Source organism: Pleurodeles waltl, chromosome 3_1, assembly GCF_031143425.1.
Source record: "Pleurodeles waltl isolate 20211129_DDA chromosome 3_1, aPleWal1.hap1.20221129, whole genome shotgun sequence".
NCBI classification, from domain to species: domain Eukaryota; kingdom Metazoa; phylum Chordata; class Amphibia; order Caudata; family Salamandridae; genus Pleurodeles; species Pleurodeles waltl.
In genome coordinates, this window is record NC_090440.1 from 1,362,865,834 (window position 1) to 1,362,883,861 (window position 18,028).

An 18,028-nucleotide genomic window follows, 5' to 3' on the forward strand; every position below is an offset into this window, starting at 1 on the left:
GGGGCCATTATAAAGTTTTAAAAAAAATAATAATAATGGTTTCCCCTGTGAGGTGATCCCCCCCCACCCCCTCACCACCGGGGATAATTGAAAAAAAAATGAAAATGTTGGAGTCAGCCCTCCTGACACGGGCAACCCCCTAGAGGGGCAATATATAATAGGAAAAAAGAAGGGTTTCCCCTGGTGGGGTGATCACGCCCTTCAGGTTATATTTGAAAAAATAAAACAATAAAACAATTGAAAATGTTGGGGTCAGCCCTCCTGGGCATGTTTATTTTTCCATGTGTGGTTTGCCTTGAGGTCATGATTGGCCCTAGGGAAAGCACACATGTATAAAAAAAAGTGATGTAGAGAGACTCTCTCTCTCGATATACATATATATATATATTTTGAGAGAAAGAGAGAGAGAGACAGAGAGAGATGGAGAAATGTCTCTATATATAAAAATATATCACTTTTAGATTTATTGTTTTCCGGGAGCCATGATCGGCCTCCAAGGAAACCACCCATATATAAAGGTGAGATGTATCTCTCTATATCTATATATATATATATATAGATATGTATATATATATATATATATATATGTATAGTTTTTCTAGAGATAGATTCTATCTATATACAAGGAGAACTGACTTTTGTCTAGTAGCAGTTTAGACACCATAAAGTAGCGCAGATGGTTCATATGCCTACTGCAAAGGATAGATATGTATTTAGCTGAGTGGATTAGTAAAGCCAGGCATTATCTGCACTTTAAAACAAATGAAATGTATGTTCAAGAGGGACTATGGAGAGATGAGGGGCAATTTTGCTGGGTGGTTGTGAGGGAATTCAAGGAGGAGGTCATGGGAGGGGAACACCAGAAATGATTGTTGCACTGGGTGCGACTAGCGCTAAAGGCTGTGATGATGGGTATGTGGCGTGGTGAAGTAATAGTGTGTCTTTTTTGTTTTTTAGTGTCTTCAGAGAATCTGCTGATTCAGAGAAAAAGCCAAGGTAAGGTGACTAGACATTCACTGTTGCACACATCATACACACCCACAAGCAATTTTGTGACTCTGTCTGCCTTCTACCTAGGCTAGTGCTTTAGAGGGACAGTTTAGCCAGTAGCAGAGATAGCATCTTGTTGGATGACTGCTGCTGAAGCCGTAACTCGGGTTATGGTGGACAGCTCTGAGGCAGTATCAGAGACTGAGATAGCAGATACTGAGACAGCATATGAAGGAGAGGACAATGGGGCAGAATCTGGGAGTGATTTTTTCAGTCGGTGGAGTCCAATCTGATGACACCTCTTTCAGTGATTCTGAGTGAGACGATGAAGACAGTTGTGCTGTCCCTTCGCAAGCACAGTCTGTGCAGGGGGACAACAGTGGGTTAGCCCAACCCAGAGAGCAGGTTCATGCAGGCTCATGAGGCAGCAAGCACAGAGAGAGTGCTCTTTTGGCAGCCCCTGATTTAGTTCAGCCCCAAATTCCACCGTTTACTCGTGACACTGGATGTAAAGTCGATATGGCCAACTTTTTGTCAGTCAACTACGTTTTTGGATGTTGAATTCCTTTGGCAAATTGTGCAGCAAACAAATTTGTGTGCAGAACAATTTTTGAGGGAGCATGGAGGCACTCTAGGGCCCTGCTCGAGGGCATGCCAGAGGACTCCCACTTCACTGGTAGAATTGAAGATATTTTTAGGCCTTACGGTCAAAATGATGTCAGTGCAGAAACCCACCTTGCTGTTCACACGGTTTGGATAACCCCCAACTTCGCACTGTACATTTGCTATTGCTGCGCATGCTGCATTTCAATGACAATTCTGCTGCATTGCTCCAGGACCATCCAGACCATTACAGGCTGCTCAAAATTCGGCCTGACGTGGAACATTTGTCTGACCGGTTTCCAGAGATCTGTACTCCTGGAAAGAATATAGCAGTTGATGAGTCCTGTATGAAGGGCGGCTGCTTTTCAGACAGTACATTGCAAGCAAAAGAGCCCGCCATGGCATCAAGCTGTACATGCTGTGGGAGAGCTCTTTTGGCTTTGTGTACAGCTTGAGAATGTATACAGGGAAGGACTCCACCCTAAATCCTGTAGGTTGCCCTCCCAGGTTAGGGGTCAAAGGTAAGATTAAATTGGAACTTGTCCAGCTACTCCTTCACAAAGGTCATAACCGTTATGTGGACAATTTCTATACTGCAGTAGAACTGTTCAGTGAGCTCTACGAAGCTGGCACTGTGGCCTGCGGTACAGTTTGTTGTAACCACAAAGGATTCCCAAAGGAGCTTGTTTGCAAGAAGCTCCAGAATCCCAGAGTACTGCATTGCATTCCAATGAACTGCTTGCAGTCAAGTTCTCGGATAGGCAGAATGTATACATGCTCACTACAATTCATGATGAGAGCACTTCCCCGATCACGGTTTGGGGTCAGATGGTCGAACTCCACAAGCCCACCTGTATACTTGTTTACAATAAGTACATGGGCGGAGTGAACAAGAATGACCAGGTTCTTCAACCATACAATGTGTGTCGTAAAACTCGCATTTGGTGGAAGATACTGGCTACCCACCTTATCCAGATGGCAACATACAATGCGTATGTTGTTTATCGCTAGACAACCACAGGAAGCCTTATGACTTTCCTTGACTTAAAGGTGTCTGCAATTGAAAGCTTCACTGCTACTACAGAAGCAGCAGCCTCCACCTCACATGTTCTGGGGGATGTGGCAAGGATGCAGGAGCAACACTTTGCCTATCCATGTTGTCATTGTAAAGTGTGCTCAAAGCATGGAAAGCGGAAGGAGAGTCCGTATTACTGTCCCTAGTGCCTATCTCAGCCAGGCCTCTCTTTTCTTTTTTGCTGTACATTGTACCATACTAAAGCAAAGTTCTGGGAAATCAACTGAAGTGGAACTGTGTGAGAAAGTATCCTCTTCTAGCCTTGTTACCACCACTTTTGGCCTGTTTGTGAGTATATGTCAGGGTGTTTTCACTGTCTCACTGGGATCCTGCTAGCCAGGGCCTAGTGCTCATAGTGAAAACCCTATGTTGTCAGTATGTTTGTTATGTGTCACTGGGACCCTGCTAGCCAGGACCCCAGTGCTCATAAGTTTGTGGCCTACATGTATGTGTTCCCTGTGTGATGCCTAACTGTCTCACTGAGGCTCTGCTAACCAGAACCTCAGTGGTTATGCTCTCTCTGCTTTCCAAATTTGTCACTAACAGGCTAGTGACTAAATTTACCAATTAACATTGGCATACTGGTACACCCATATAATTCCCTAGTATATGGTACTGAGGTACCCAGGGTATTGGGGTTCCAGGAGATCCCTATGGGCTGCAGCATTTCTTTTGCCACCCATAGGGAGCTCTGACAATTCTTACACAGACCTGCCAGTGCAGCCTGAGTGAAATAACATCCAAGTTATTTCACAGCCATTTACCACTGCACTTAAGTAACTTATAAGTCACCTATATGTCTAACCTTCACCTGGTGAAGGTTGGGTGCAAAGTTACTTAGTGTGTGGGCACCCTGGCACTAGCCAAGGTGCCCCCACATCGTTCAAGGCAAATTCCCCGGACTTTGTGAGTGCGGGGACACCATTACACGCGTGCACTGTACATAGGTCACTACTTATGTACAGCGTCACAATGGTAACTCCGAACATGGCCATGTAACATGTCTAAGATCATGGAATTGTCTTAGGGGTGACAATTCCATGATCTCCCGGGTCTCTAGCACAGAACCCGGGTACTGCCAAACTGCCTTTCCGGGGTCTTCACTGCAGCTGCTGTTGCTGCCAACCCCTCAGACAGGTTTCTGCCCTCCTGGGGTCCAGGCAGCCCTGGCCCAGGAAGGCAGAACAAAGGATTTCCTCTGAGAGAGGGTGTAACACCCTCTCCCTTTGGAAATAGGTGTGAAGGCTGTGGAGGAATAGCCTTCCCCAGCCTCTGGAAATGCTTTGATGGGCACAGATGGTGCCCATCTCTGCATAAGCCAGTCTACACCGGTTTAGGGATCCTCCAGCCCTGCTCTGACGTGAAACTGGACAAAGGAAAGGGGAGTGACCACTCCCCTGACGTGCACCTCCCAGGGGAGGTGTCCAGAGCTCCTCCAGTGTGTCCCAGACCTCTGCCATCTTGGAAACAGAGGTGTTTGTGGCACACTGGACTGCTCTGAGTGGCCAGTGCCAGCAGGTGACGTCAGAGGCTCCTTCTGATAGGCTCTTACCTCTCTTGGTAGCCAATCCTCCTTCCTAGGTAGCCAAACCTCCTTTTCTGGCTATTTAGGGTCTCTGCTTTGGGGATCTCATCAGATAACGAATGCAAGAGCTCACCAGAGTTCCTCTGCATCTCCCTCTTCACCTTCTGCCAAAGGATCGACCGCTGACTGCTCAGGACGCCTGCAAAACTGCAACAAAGTAGCAAGACGACTACTGGCAACCTGGTATTGCTTCATCATGCCGGCTTTCTCGACTGTTTCCAGGTGGTGCATGCTCTGGGGGTAGCCTGCCTCCTTTCTGCACCAGGAGCTCTGAAGAAATCTCCCGTGGGTCGACGGAATCTTCCCCCTGCAACCGCAGGCAACAAAAGACTGCATCACCGGTCCTCTGGGTCCCCTCTCAGCATGACGAGCGTGGTCCCTGGAACTCAGCAACTCTGTCCAAGTGACTCCCAAAGTCCAGTGACTCTTCAACCTAAGTTTGGTGGGGGTAAGTCCTTGCCTCCCCACGCTAGACTGCATTGCTGGGTACCGTGTGATTTGCAGCTGCTCCGGCCCCTGTGCACTTTTCCAGGATTTCCTTCATGCACAGCCAAGCCTGGGTCCCTGACACTTTAACCTGCAGTGCACAACCTTCTGAGTTGTCCTCCGGTGTCGTGGGACTCCCTTTTGTGACTTTGGGTGGACTCCAGTTCACTTTTCTTCTAAGTGCCTGTTCAGGTACTTCTGCGGGTGCTGCCTGCTTCCGTGAGGGCTCCCTGACTTGCTGTATGCCCCCTCTCTCTCCTCGTCCAAGTGGCGACATCCTGGTTCCTCCTGGGCCACAGCAGCATCCAAAAACCCTAGCAGAGACCCTTGCAGCTAGCAAGGCTTGTTTGCGGTCTTTCTGCATGGGAACACCTCTGCAAGCTTCTTCACGATGGGAGACATCCATCCTCCAAAGGGGAAGTTCCTAGTCCTCTTCGTTCTTGCAGAACACCAAGCTTCTTCCAACAGGTGGCAGCTTCCTTGCACCCTCAGCTGGCATTTCCTGGGCTCCTGCCCACTCTCGACACTGTCGCGACTCTTGGACTTGGTCCCCTTGTCTTACAGGTACTCAAGTCTGGAAATCCACTGTTGTTGCATTGCTTGTGTTTGTTCTCCTTGCAGAATCCCCCTATCACGACTTATGTGCTCTCTGGGGATTGTAGGTGCACTTTACACTTACCTTTCAGGGTCTTGGGGTGGGCTATTTTTCTAACCCTCACTGTTTTCTTACAGTCCTAGCGACCCTCTACAAGCTCACATAGGTTTGGGGTCCAGTCATGGTTCGCATTCCACTTTTAGAGTATATGGTTTGTGTTGCCCCTATACCTATGTGCTCCTATTGCAATCTACTGTAACTTTACATTGCTTGCATTACTTCCTTTTACTATTATCTGCATAATTTTGGTTTGTGTACATATATCTTGTGTATATTTCTCATCCTCATACTGAGGGTACTCAATGAGATACTTTTGGCATATTGTCATAAAAATAAAGTACCTTTATTTTTAGTATATCTGTGTATTGTGTTTTCTTTTGATATTGTGCATATGACACCAGTGGTATAGTAGGAGCTTTACATGTCTCCTAGTTCAGCCTAAGCCGCTTTGCCATAGCTACCTTCTATCAGCCTAAGCTGCTAGAAACACCTCTTCTACACTAATAAGGGATAACTGGACCTGGCACAAGGTGTAAGTACCTCTGGTTCCCACTACAAGCGAGGCCAGCCTCCTACAAACTGAGGTTGGGTAAATCTTTCAGTGAGTGTGCATGGATATTGAATGCCAAAGGGTCACTGCTTCCTTAGGCAAGCAGCCACAGAATTTTACTTAATCTATTTCAGAAACTCATGGACTTTCTTATGGCCTGTTTGAAACCGATATCCACCGTCAGAACGTGGTAGGTGTTCCATTTGATTAATGTGCATTATAGTCCCCCACAGCACATACTAATGGACAGAACATTTGCCATATTGTCACGGAGTACCATGTGTGGCAAAATGTTAAAGGCATGACTCGGACACTCCAACTTGCATCCACAAACTGGAAGGAGTTAGATTTAGCACAGAGAGTGTGCTATAGGCGCATGAAAAACATGTCTTTCTGACCTTCCAGTAGCTAATGACGGAAGGCATTAGTATAGGGTCACTTGGCAAATATACAGAATTAGTCAGGACTCTGATGAGGACCGAGACATGAACAGGTACAAAAAGCTTATGGTAGGCGTGCTTTCACAGGGATATTGCACAGGTAGAAGGCAGATAGTAAAGGTAGCACAGATGCACATCATCTACACCTACGGATTCAAATCCATTGGTGGAACCACGGCACTGAAGGACAATGACACGTATGGGTCAGAGTTTCACCTGATTGCTATGTTCATTCTCCATCAGAACTTAGTAGATGTTCAATTTGCTGTATGATAAGTGCATTATAGTCATAGCACTGCACATAATGGTGGCTGGGACATATGCTATATTCCCACAGACCACCCTGTGTGCCAAACACTACCCTTTTTCATAGTTTATGACCTTCTCTTTGGGGAACTTCATGAAAAATCCCCAGCATGTCTGCCTTAGTTTCAAAGGTAGATATGCTCACTCAGTTTGAAGAATAGGCCTCAGAAGGCATACTCAGACACCCCCAAACTGGAAGGAGTTGGATTTACCACAGTGAGGGGCATATTTATAGTCCTTTAGCACCACCTTGTGCCACATTAACGTCATTAATTTTGACGTTAATGTGGCCCAACGAGGCTGAAATACTGTGCCGTATTTACAGAGTGGCGCAATGCATGCATTGGCCGCTCTGTAACCCATTGCGCTATAATATGCCTGCACCAGGCATAATGTATGCAAATGGGGCGTTCCTCCGTTAGCAGAACCGGAAAAATGGAGCAAGATAATCTATGAGATTTCCTTGGGCCATTTGAGCAGGTGTTAAAAGCTTCCATTCTTTACAATGGGCCCCGATGTACTCCGCAGGAGTAGTACCAATATTTTGGCTCTACTCCTGCAGAGTACATAAATAGTGTTACGAAAAATGATGCTATTGCCCCCTACCCTGCACCATGGTGTGCTGTATTTTAAATACAGTGCACACTTGGTAGCACTGGTGGTAGGGGGGTGCTAAGGGGTGCAGGGAAAGTGGCGCTGCACTGGGTGCAGCACCATTTTCCATAAATCTGCCCCTGAGTGTGCTAAAGGTTCATGAAAAACATGTCTTCCAGAGCCTAAGGTGGCTGTCATGGGAGCCATTAGTAAAGGTTCCTTATGCATGCCCTTGGTAATGTTCAGGATGAAGGAGTCGGTTACTTGACAGGTGGTAAAATGTAGTCAAACTTATTCCGTCCTGTGGCGTATGAATGGTTCGTGGCCGGCGGTATGAAAGTGTTGTTTGTTGTGCGTGAATGGCATATGAATGGACCATAAAGTAGTTGGTGCCTTGAAGTCCCTTTGTTGCTCACCTTCAGAATGTTTGGTTTTAATATTCATGTTTTGAAACCATAATTTCTGGAGGTGCTAAAACCAACCAGTGTGAGTGATGGATTAACTTTAAAATACTAGTACCAGGATAGTCCAAGGGTGCAGGACTTGCATGGCTCTCACCAGTTTTCCTTCACCCAGAATCCCCTTCTGCAACTTGCTTCAACTTTGCTGAAAAAACACATTTGTTTTGCATTTCAGTGAGGGGAAGTCCTGGAATCTGCAGGCAGCCACACATTGTCTACCACCTAACATTCACTAAGACTCAACATAAAAACATTGCCTTACTTGTGTCAGTGGGCAAGTGACAGGGAAGTGCCCAAAACAGACTGTGGAGACATCAAAATTACCTACCACAAAACAGCCTGTTTTTGTAAGGCAGTCACCTGTGTAATTGGTCCTGGGCACAGCGGCCATATAGGAAAACCTACCAAACCCAGACATTTCTGAAAACTAGACACCCAGGTCAGTCCACGGAAGAGTGACGTGTGTGGATTCCACAAAGTTTTCTTGCCCAGAATACCCTGCAAATGTGAAACCTTGATTAAAACACTATTTTTCCTTGCTTTTTTCATCAAGTAACCTATTGGAATGTGAAGGGGTCCACAAAATTCCTACCACCCAGTGTTTCCCCATTTGTCCTGATAAAAACACAACCCCACTTGTGTGCCTATGTCTAGTGCCAGCATCAGGAATGGATCATTCCAGGGTCGACAGTAGCCCTCACTACCATTGACCCTGTGTGATCCATTCCTGTCAATGATTCTGGGTACAAAAACTCAGTGAGAGCCTCACAAGTCACCCATCCTTGATTCCGCTAGATGTCAATTTTTCAAAAATGCACAGGCTTGTTAGGTTTTGCTTGGTGCCTGCTGAGTAGAGGCCAAAATCCACAGCTAGGCAGTTAGCAAAAACCACATCTGTTTTAATTGGAAAAATGTGTTTTGTTCACAGTGTGTTTTGGGGAAATTCCTTTTGCAGGAACTAGGTGTACCCACACAACTGAGGTACCATTTTTATCTGGAGACAGATCCCAAAACTTTGCAGCACCAAAATATAAGGAAAAAGTGTTTGAGTTAGCCAACGTTTCAGGTTTGTAAAGGATTCTGGGAGACAGACCCCAGAGAGAGCCCCACAAGCACTCTATCCTGGATTCCACTAGATGTCGAATTTTCAAAAATGTACAGGCTTGGTAGATTTCCCTAGGTACCAGCTGAGCTAGAGGCCATAATCCACAGCTAGGCACTTTGCAAAAACACACCTGTTTTCATTTTAAAATTGTGCTGTGTCCATCTTGTGTTTTGGGGCATTTCCTGTTGTGGGCACTAGGCCTACCCAGACAAGTGAGGTACCATTTTGATTGGCATACTTTGGAAAATGCTGGGTGGTTTGAAGTTTGTGGCTCCCCTCAGATTCTAGAACTTTGCAGCACCGAAATGGGAGGAATAAGTTGTTTTTTAGTAAAAAAAATTCAGGTTTGGAAAGGAGTCTGGGAGACAGAACCCAGTGAAAGCCCCACAAGTCACCTCATCATAGATTCCTCTAGATGTATAATTGTCAAAAATTCACAGACTCCGTAGGGTTCCCTTAGGTGCCGGCTGAGCTAGAGGCAAAAATCCACAGCTTGGCACTTTGCTAAAAGCAGATCTGTTTTCATTGGAAAAATTAGATGTGTTCACAGTGTGTTTTGGGGCATTCCCTTTCGTGGGAACTAGGCGTACCCACACAAGTGAGGTACCATATTTATTAGGAGACTAGGGAGAATGATGGTTGGAAGGAGGTTGGTGGCTCCCCTCAGATACCAAAACTTTGCAGCACAGAAATATAAGGAAAAAATGTTTTTTAACCAAATGTTCAGGTTTGTAAAGGATTCTGGGAGACAGACACCATTGAGAGCCCCACAAGTCTTTCAAGCCTGGATTCCCCTAGATGTTGAATTTTCAAAAATGTACAGGCTTGGTAGATTTGGTCCCAGTGAAAGCCCACACAAGCCACCCCATCATAGATTCCCCTCGATGTCCAATTTAAAAAAATGCACAGGCTCTGTAGGTTTTGCTAGGTGCCAGCTGAGCTAGAGGCCAAAATCAACAGCTAGGCATTTTGCAAAAAACAGGTCCGGTTTAATTAGAAAAATGTGATGTGTTTACAGTGTGTTTTGGGGCATTTCTTCAGAGAATGCTGAGTAGAAGGAGGTTGGTGTCTCCCATTAGATCCCCGAACTTTCCAGCACCGATATATAAGGAAAACGTGTTTTTTTTATACAAATGTTCAGGTTTACAAATAATCTGGGTGACAGAACCCATTGAGAGCCCCACAAGCCACCCCATCCTGGATTCCCCTAGATGTCTAATTTGCAGAAATCTACAGGCATGATAGTTTTCCCTAGGTACCGGCTGAGCTAGAGGCCATAATCCACAGCTAGGCACTTTGCAAAAAATATATCAGTTTTAATTGGAAAAATTTGATGTGTCCATGTCGTGTTTTGGGGCGTTTCCTGAAACGGGCACTAGGCCTACCCATACAAGTGAGGTACAATTTTTATTGGCTGACTTGGGGGAATGCTGAGTGGATGGAACGTTGTGGCTTCCTTCAGATTCCAGAACTTGGCAGCACCAACATTTTAGGAAAAAAAAAAATTAAGTCAAATTTTGAGGTTTTCAAAGGATTCTGGGAGACAGGACCACTGTAATCCCCACAAGCCACCCCACAATAGATTCCCCTAGATGTCTAATTTTCGAAAATGCTCAGGCTTGATTGGTTTCAATAGGTGCCAGCTGGGCTAGAGGCCAAAATCCACAGCCACGAACTTTGCAAAAAACAGGTCTGTTTTCATTGGAAAACTGTGATGTGTTCATGGTGTGTTTTGGGGAATTTCCTTTTGCAGTAACTAGGCGTACCTAGTGAGGTACCATTTTTATCGGCAGACTTTGGCAAATGCTGGGTGGGAGGAAGTTTATGGTTCCCCTCGGATCTCAGAACTTTGTAACAGCGAAATGTGAGGAAATGTTTTTTTTAGCCACATTTTCAGGTTTGCAGAGGATTCTGGGAGACAGAACCCAGTATGAGCTGCACAAGTCACCCCATCCTGGATTTCCCTGGATGTCTAATTATCAAAAATGTACAGGCTTGGGAGGTTTCCCTAGGTGCTGGCTGAGCTAGAGGCCAAAATCCACAGCTAGGCCCTTTGCAAAAAACACATCCGTTTTCATCGGAAAAATGTGATGTGTCCACGTTGTGTTTTGGGGCATTTCCTGTTGCGGGCACTAGGCCTACCCACACAAGTGAGGCACCATTTTTATCAGGAGATTTGGGGGAATGCTGGATAGAAGTAAGTTTGTGGTTCCCCTCTGATCCCAGAACTTTGCAGCACCGAAATGTTAGGAAAAAGTGTTTTTGCCACATTTTCAGGTTTGCAAAGGATTCACTGAAACAGAACCCACTGAGAGCCCCACAAGTCACCCCATCCTGGATTCCCCTAGATGTTGAATTTTCAGAAATGTACAGGCTTGGTAGGTTTCTCCAGGTGCCGGCTGAACTAGAGGCCAAAATCCACAGCTAGGCACTTTGCAAAAAACACATCCATTCTAATTGTAAACATGTGATGTGTCTGTGTTGCCTTTTGGGGTGGACATTAGACCTATCCACACAAGTGAGGTACCATTTTTATCGAGAGACTTGGGGAAACACAGAATCAAAGAATAAATATTATTGCCAATTGTCTTTCTCTACATTTTTGCCTTCCATATGTAAGACAGTGTTTAAGCAAGAAGTCATTTTGAGAAATGCCCTGTAATTCACATGCTTGTATGGGGACCTCTGAGTTCAGAGATGTGCAAATAACCACTGCTTCTAAACTCCCTATCTTGTGCCCATTTTGGAAATACATAGGTTTTCTTGATACCTATTTTCCACGCTTTATATTTTACCAAATGAATTGCTGGATACCTGGTATACAATGAAAACCTATTGCAAGGTGCAGCTCATTTATTGGCTTGGTTAACCTACAAAACCATAATATCCCCACAACTAGAATGGTACAGCAGATGTAGCGGTATAACGCTTTAGTAATCTACCATAGTTGGAAAAATTTACAGAGGAAAATGTTCAGCAATGTCTGTTTTTTTTCAGCTCAAATTCAATATTTTTCTTTTTTCAATTGTTCCTTTCTGTAGGAAAATCTTGAAGGATCTACACAAATGACTCCTTGCTAAACTCAGAATTGTGTCTACCTTTCAGAAATGTTTAGCTGTCTGGGATCCACCATTGGTTTCACACCCATTTCTGTCATTAACTAGAAGGAGGCTAAAAGCACAAAAAATAGTAAAAATGGAATATGTCCCAGTAAATTGCCAAAACTGTGTTGAAAAATGTGGTTTTCTGATTCAAGTCTACCTGTTCCTGAAAGCTGGGAAGATGGTGATTGTAGCTGCGCAAACCCTTTATTGATGCTTTTGCAGGGAAAAAGCCAGATGCTTTCTTCTGCAGCACTTTTTTCCAATTTAAAAAAAACAAAAAACATTTTAGCTCTATTTCTGGCTAATGTCGTGGTCTCCTCTAGGGAAATCCACAATTCCCAGAACATTGGGATAAAGGACACACATTTGGGGTGGCTAACTTCTGTGGACAAAAAGCTACAGGGGCCTAAGTGCGAACTACCCCAAATAGCCAAAAAAGGGCTCAGCACTGTAGGGGAAAAAGGTCCAGCAGCTAAGGGGTTAAATTGATATCAGGGAAAAAAGAGAAAATGAACAAAATACAAAAAGTTGTAGCCCTCTTGTATCAATGTCCTTAGAAAATGATCTTGAAAATATGCTGACTGGCTACACAAAATGGTCGCCAGTTACAGGTTCAAACAAGAACAAGCAACAAGGCATGGAAAACAAAGAACACATACAAGCCTATGGCAAAAGCACACTGGTTGGCTAAATAAAATCGCTGCCAGGCACATGTTCAAACAACAACAAGCAATAAGGCATGGACAACAAAGAACACATGCAGGCCTATTTCAAAAGCATACTGTCTGGCTTCACAAAATGGATGCCAGCCACAATTTCAAATGACAACAGGCAAGGAGGCATGGACAACACAGAATACATGCAGGCTTATGGACAATGACTTCACATGATGTCCACTGGCCACATGGCATGAAGAGCAAAGACATAAAGGTGGCTTATTGCACACACACACATAAACACATGCACACACATATGCACTCCGGCCAGACACAAAAATGGCCACTTGGCCCCCAAACAAACGAGGCATGGTAAACAAAGAATAAAAGAGAACCATAATTCAGCATTGTCAAAAACGCAAATTCAGTCAGATATAAAACAATTCCAATAACACATATCCTCCTAAGGTATCAAAAACATATTACCCTGCCAAAATGCATTGTAACATGTTGCATCTAATGTAATGCCATCCCTAAATCATAGTTGCTTTAAAACAACATATACTACAGAAACAGTTGTTTCACATACCTATGGCCTACCACTGGCTGGATAGCCTGTGGGCAGATTAGGGCACATGATAAAATAAATGAATAGTGAAAATTTCACAATCATCAAGTAAAAGTACTCAACTGTTCAACCTTTTTCCTCTAAAAAATGTCCTCTAAAAAAAGCACAAATAGTGAGGCACAAAAATCGACCTCTGCTGCAACTCCAGACCACCCACTACAACCACAACCACAACTAAATTTAATTATACTTGTGTATGCCCTCTATCAAACAACACCCTTATCCAAACATTTTTAACTTACTTGATGTGATGTCACAAAAACAAAGGGGCAAATTTCAGAGCCCCTAGCACCACCTTAGCAGCGGCATAGCGTCATTTGTTTTATGCTGAGGCGGCACTAAAGTGGCATTTTCCCCATGCTTTATTTACAAAGTAAACCCTTGCGCCATATTATGCCTGCATCAGGCTTAATGTATGCAAAGGGGGGCGTTCCACCATCAGGGGGGCCTAAACATTGGCCCAAGGAAACCTAAAAGATTTCCTTGGTCCATTTTTGTTCGGCACTTTTAATGCCTGCTCAGAGCAGACATTAAAAGGTGGCATACCATAATTTATAATGGGCACCTATGTACTCTGCAGGAGTAACGCCAACATTTTGGCTCTACTCCTGCTGAGTACATCAATAGCGTAAAAAAATAAGACGCTATTGTCTCCTACCCTGTGCCATTATGCGCCATATTTTAAATATGGCGCACACTTGGTGGTGATAGGGGGCGCTAAGGGGTGCTTGGAAAGTAGCTAAAAGGAAGGTAATTACCAGCTCCACTTCGACTTTGCAAACTCACCCATGGTCCTCCATTGATAATTTTTTAGTACAGACCGTGGATTTGGTACCTAACGAAATCAAGTTAGCAGAGTGACGACTTTTCTTAGTGTTGGAGGATATTGAATCTATGTCCTTTACTAAGTCATTGAGCCCCGGTGTTACATGCGATTCTGGTCCTCCTGGAAGCGCATTGCAAGATAATTCTATAATGGTGCCCTTTAGCCAAACCCCCTGTTAGACTTGGCATTCTTGGATTGGTTTTCCCTAACTTCTTGTCTCTGTTTCCCAGGATGTTGATGTGTGCTGGACTCTGTTTTTGCTGTTTTTGTTACTCTGGGCACTTTACCACTGCTATCTAATCAATCAATCAATCAATATTTGTAAAACACAGCTATTCACCCGTGAGGGTATCAAGGGCAGTGCTAAAGTGCAAGTGGTCCTATGTAAAATGTATGTGTAATTGGCTTTCCATAATTGACATATTTAATTTACTAGTAAGTCCTGAGTACAGTGCACTAGAGGTGCCCAGGGACTGTAAATCAAATGCTACAAGTGGGCCTGCAGCACTGGTTGTGCCGTCCTCATTAGTAGCCCTGTAAACATGGCTCAGACCTGCCACTGCAGTGTTTGTGTGTGCAGTTTTAAACTGCCAATTCGACTTGATAGGTGTACCCACTTGCCAGACCTAAACCTTCCCTTTTCTTACATGTAAGGCACCCCTAACGTAGGCCCTAGGTAGCCCCATGAGCAGGGTGCAGTGTATGTTTAAGGTAGGAAATATACTAATGTGTTTTATATGTCCTGTGTTGGACTTTTTACCTTACGCAGGGTCATCCCAAGTCTTTTTGCCTCCTTCCTCCTGTTTTTTCTGACCTCTCGCTGTTGGCTCTAGGACTCTGAGCATTTTATCACTGCTGACCAGTGCTGAAGTGCAGGTGCTCTCCCATCTAAAGTTGGTATGATTAGCTTATACCTAATTGGCATATTTAATTTACCTACAAATCCCTAGTACAGTGGTATCTCTATACCCAAGGCCTGTAAATTAAATACTACTAGTGGGCCTGCAGCGCTGCTTGCGCCACCCACTGAAGTAGACTTTCAAACCTGTCTTAGGCCTGCTAGCGCAGGGCCTGTGTGCACAGTTTTCTGCCACAGGGACCTGGCATCTAAATTTACTTGCCAGGCCCAGAACTCCCCTTTTACTACATGTAAGTCACCCCTAAGGTACGCCCTAGCTAGCCATATGGGCAGGGTGCCATGTATGTAGAAAGGCAGGACTTGTGCCAGGTTGCGTGGCCTGACCTGGTAGTGACAAACAGCCTAACTTGGTGTCTCACTGCTGTGAGTGCTGCCTTCTCATAGGATTGCATTAGAAATGCCCTGCCTTATGCCCTTACACATAACGTATTGTCTGATTTATGAGGGGTAGCGTAGGCGTGTTTGGTATGGTGGTGATGGTGATAATAAATGCTGCTTGCTGGTGTGGGTGTATTTTTATTACTATCACAGAAATGCCACTTCTAGAAAGTGTGCATTTATTTGTGCTTATGACTGGTGTTTTGCAGCTTGACTACAATCCACATCTGGGCAGAGTGACAGTTGGGGCTTTGTGCATACTTTTCAGACAGCCTGAACACAGGGAGGGTGGAAGTGTCACAGAGGTGCATCTGCATACTTAATAGTCTTCCTGGGCTGAGAGAAGGGAGAGGTGGGACACACCTACATTTGTAAAGGCTGTGCCCTGGCCTCACACAATAGGGTCGTTAACCCCCCACTGATGTTTGGAGCCTGTGCTGAAAGGAGAGAGGGGGCACTCCCAGAACCAGTTGTTACTGGCTGGAACCTCCTCTCCTTACCATTGCAAAACATTGTAAGGATTGAGTATACGTATAGGGGAATTTTCCCCACAATTTGGAGACTCTTGGAATCATCTTGGAACTGGACACCAAAGGCTGAAAATACTCACCAGGAACCGCCATGGACTGCTCCTGCTGTGCTGACCTGTGACCTGCTTGGTCACTGAAAGGACATTCCCCCTGCTCGCATCCTCTATGTGCTGGCCTGTTGCTGGGCCCCTTCTCCTGTGGGCCTGTTTCTTAGTTTCTGCTCCCCAGGGGCAGGGTGCTGTGGCCCCTGACCCCTGCAACAGTAGGAAGCTCGAGGAGTGTGCCTTCTTTCACTTTATAGCACCTGGAGGGTGCTTTTCTAAAAAGAGTGCTGTGCGCAGGAAGAGCGCTCTCTCTTGCGCCCGTTTTTGTGCTTGAAAGTGCTTCACCGACGAAGATCACTGCTGCGACGCGGGTTTCCCTTTCTGGTGTCAGCGCTCTTGGAAGAGAGTGTCCTGGTGCCCGAGATCACCGCCGCAACCCGGGGAAGCTGTGTGCTCGAAGCGCGAAGGAACGCGCTTACTAGTACCCTCGGGCATGAAGAAAATCTTCTGTTGGTAAATACGAAGCAAACGTGCTCCTATGGGTGCCCCCGGGGCGAGGTCCGCTCTCTAAAGCTCCCCCGGGGCACCGGAAGGCCCTGCTTTGGGCCGGAGAGTCATCCGTGAGAGGAGAGGAGGACGCCTCTCCCTCGCCTGGTGAAGCCTCGGAAGGCTTCGGTTGTCCTGCGGGAGGGCAGCATCCTCATAGGAGGCTCGCCGCACCCCAGATCCCTCAGGGCCCCTGCGAGGGCCAGCCTTCACAGTCGAGGTCTCGCCCCCAGCGGAGGGCCAGGACAGGCCCGGGGGAGACCCTCAGGGATCCAGGGGCCCGCAACAAAGTCGAAGGGGGTGCGTGACTCCCCCCTCCTCCCCCCTTATTGCGAGGATGTTGGCCCCCCCTCATGAGGGGCGGTTGAGGCCCGGAAGGGGGCCCTAGTAAAAACGGGTCCCCGGAGGGGCACACGCACAAAGGAGAGGAGGGGTGTGCAGCCCTCATCGGGTCTAGAAAATATGGGAGGCCCCCGTTTTGCGCAGAGGAGCACCAGGGGCCCCATTTTTCCCCTCCTTCACCCTCTCTCTTGCTGTTGGTGGCCCCTCCTTTTTGAAGGCCGGTTGAAGCCTGGAGGGGACCCCAGAGATCAAAGGCCCCAGGAGGGGCCCAGTATAAGAATCAGGGAGGGTGCGTGCCGCCCCTCTCCCTCTACAACCTCACGAGGCCCCCGTTTTGCGGAGGGAGCACCGGGGGCCCCCTTGTTTTCGTTTCTCAGGCACTGGAGGTGCCTTTAGCATCAAAACAGGTACACCCTAAAAGGGGTCCATATATATAAAGTTCTTCCTAAAGACTTGGCGAATTATTATATGTTGCCTACCTGTTTTATGAAGTTTTTGTGTGCATATGCAAATGTTCCTTTTGTGGACTTGACTTGCTAATATGTTTTTCTAACTTGCCATATGTTTTCTAATGTTCCTACTATGGGCATTTTATGATATTCTTATGACAAGTGCTTTGGTTTAATAACGTGTTTCCTGACTACTGCTTATGTTGCAGAATACTGAGTAACCTGTGTGTTATGTGTGACTACTGCTAATTTGCAGAGTAACTAATGTGTAACGCTCTGACAACTGCTAAGGTAGCAGGATAGTACTGATGTGTGATGTTTGGTCTGATAATTACGTGGCGTACAATACAGTATATTTTCATATAACCTGGTGTTGTGTTTCCTTTGTGGTGGGGATATTGCGCCATGTGTGCTGTGGGTGTTGTGCAAACGCTTTATACATTGCCTCTGGGATAAGCCTCAATGCTTGTGCCAAGCTACCAAGGGGGTGAGCAGGGGTTATCTTGGACGTGTAACTCCCTTGCCCTGACTATAGTGGGTAAGTTCTGCCTGGCTGAGGTGCCTACCCTAGCCAACCAGAAACCCCATTTCTAACGTCCTGAAAGTGAAATACTGCCAACTTTGGTTTTCACTGTGCAAGGCCTATCTCTATCATAGGTTTACATGGGGGCTGCCTTTAAATATTATTAAAGTGCAGATTCCCTTTTAGAGCAGATATAAATATGGACTCTGAACTCACAATTTAAAAATACAGCT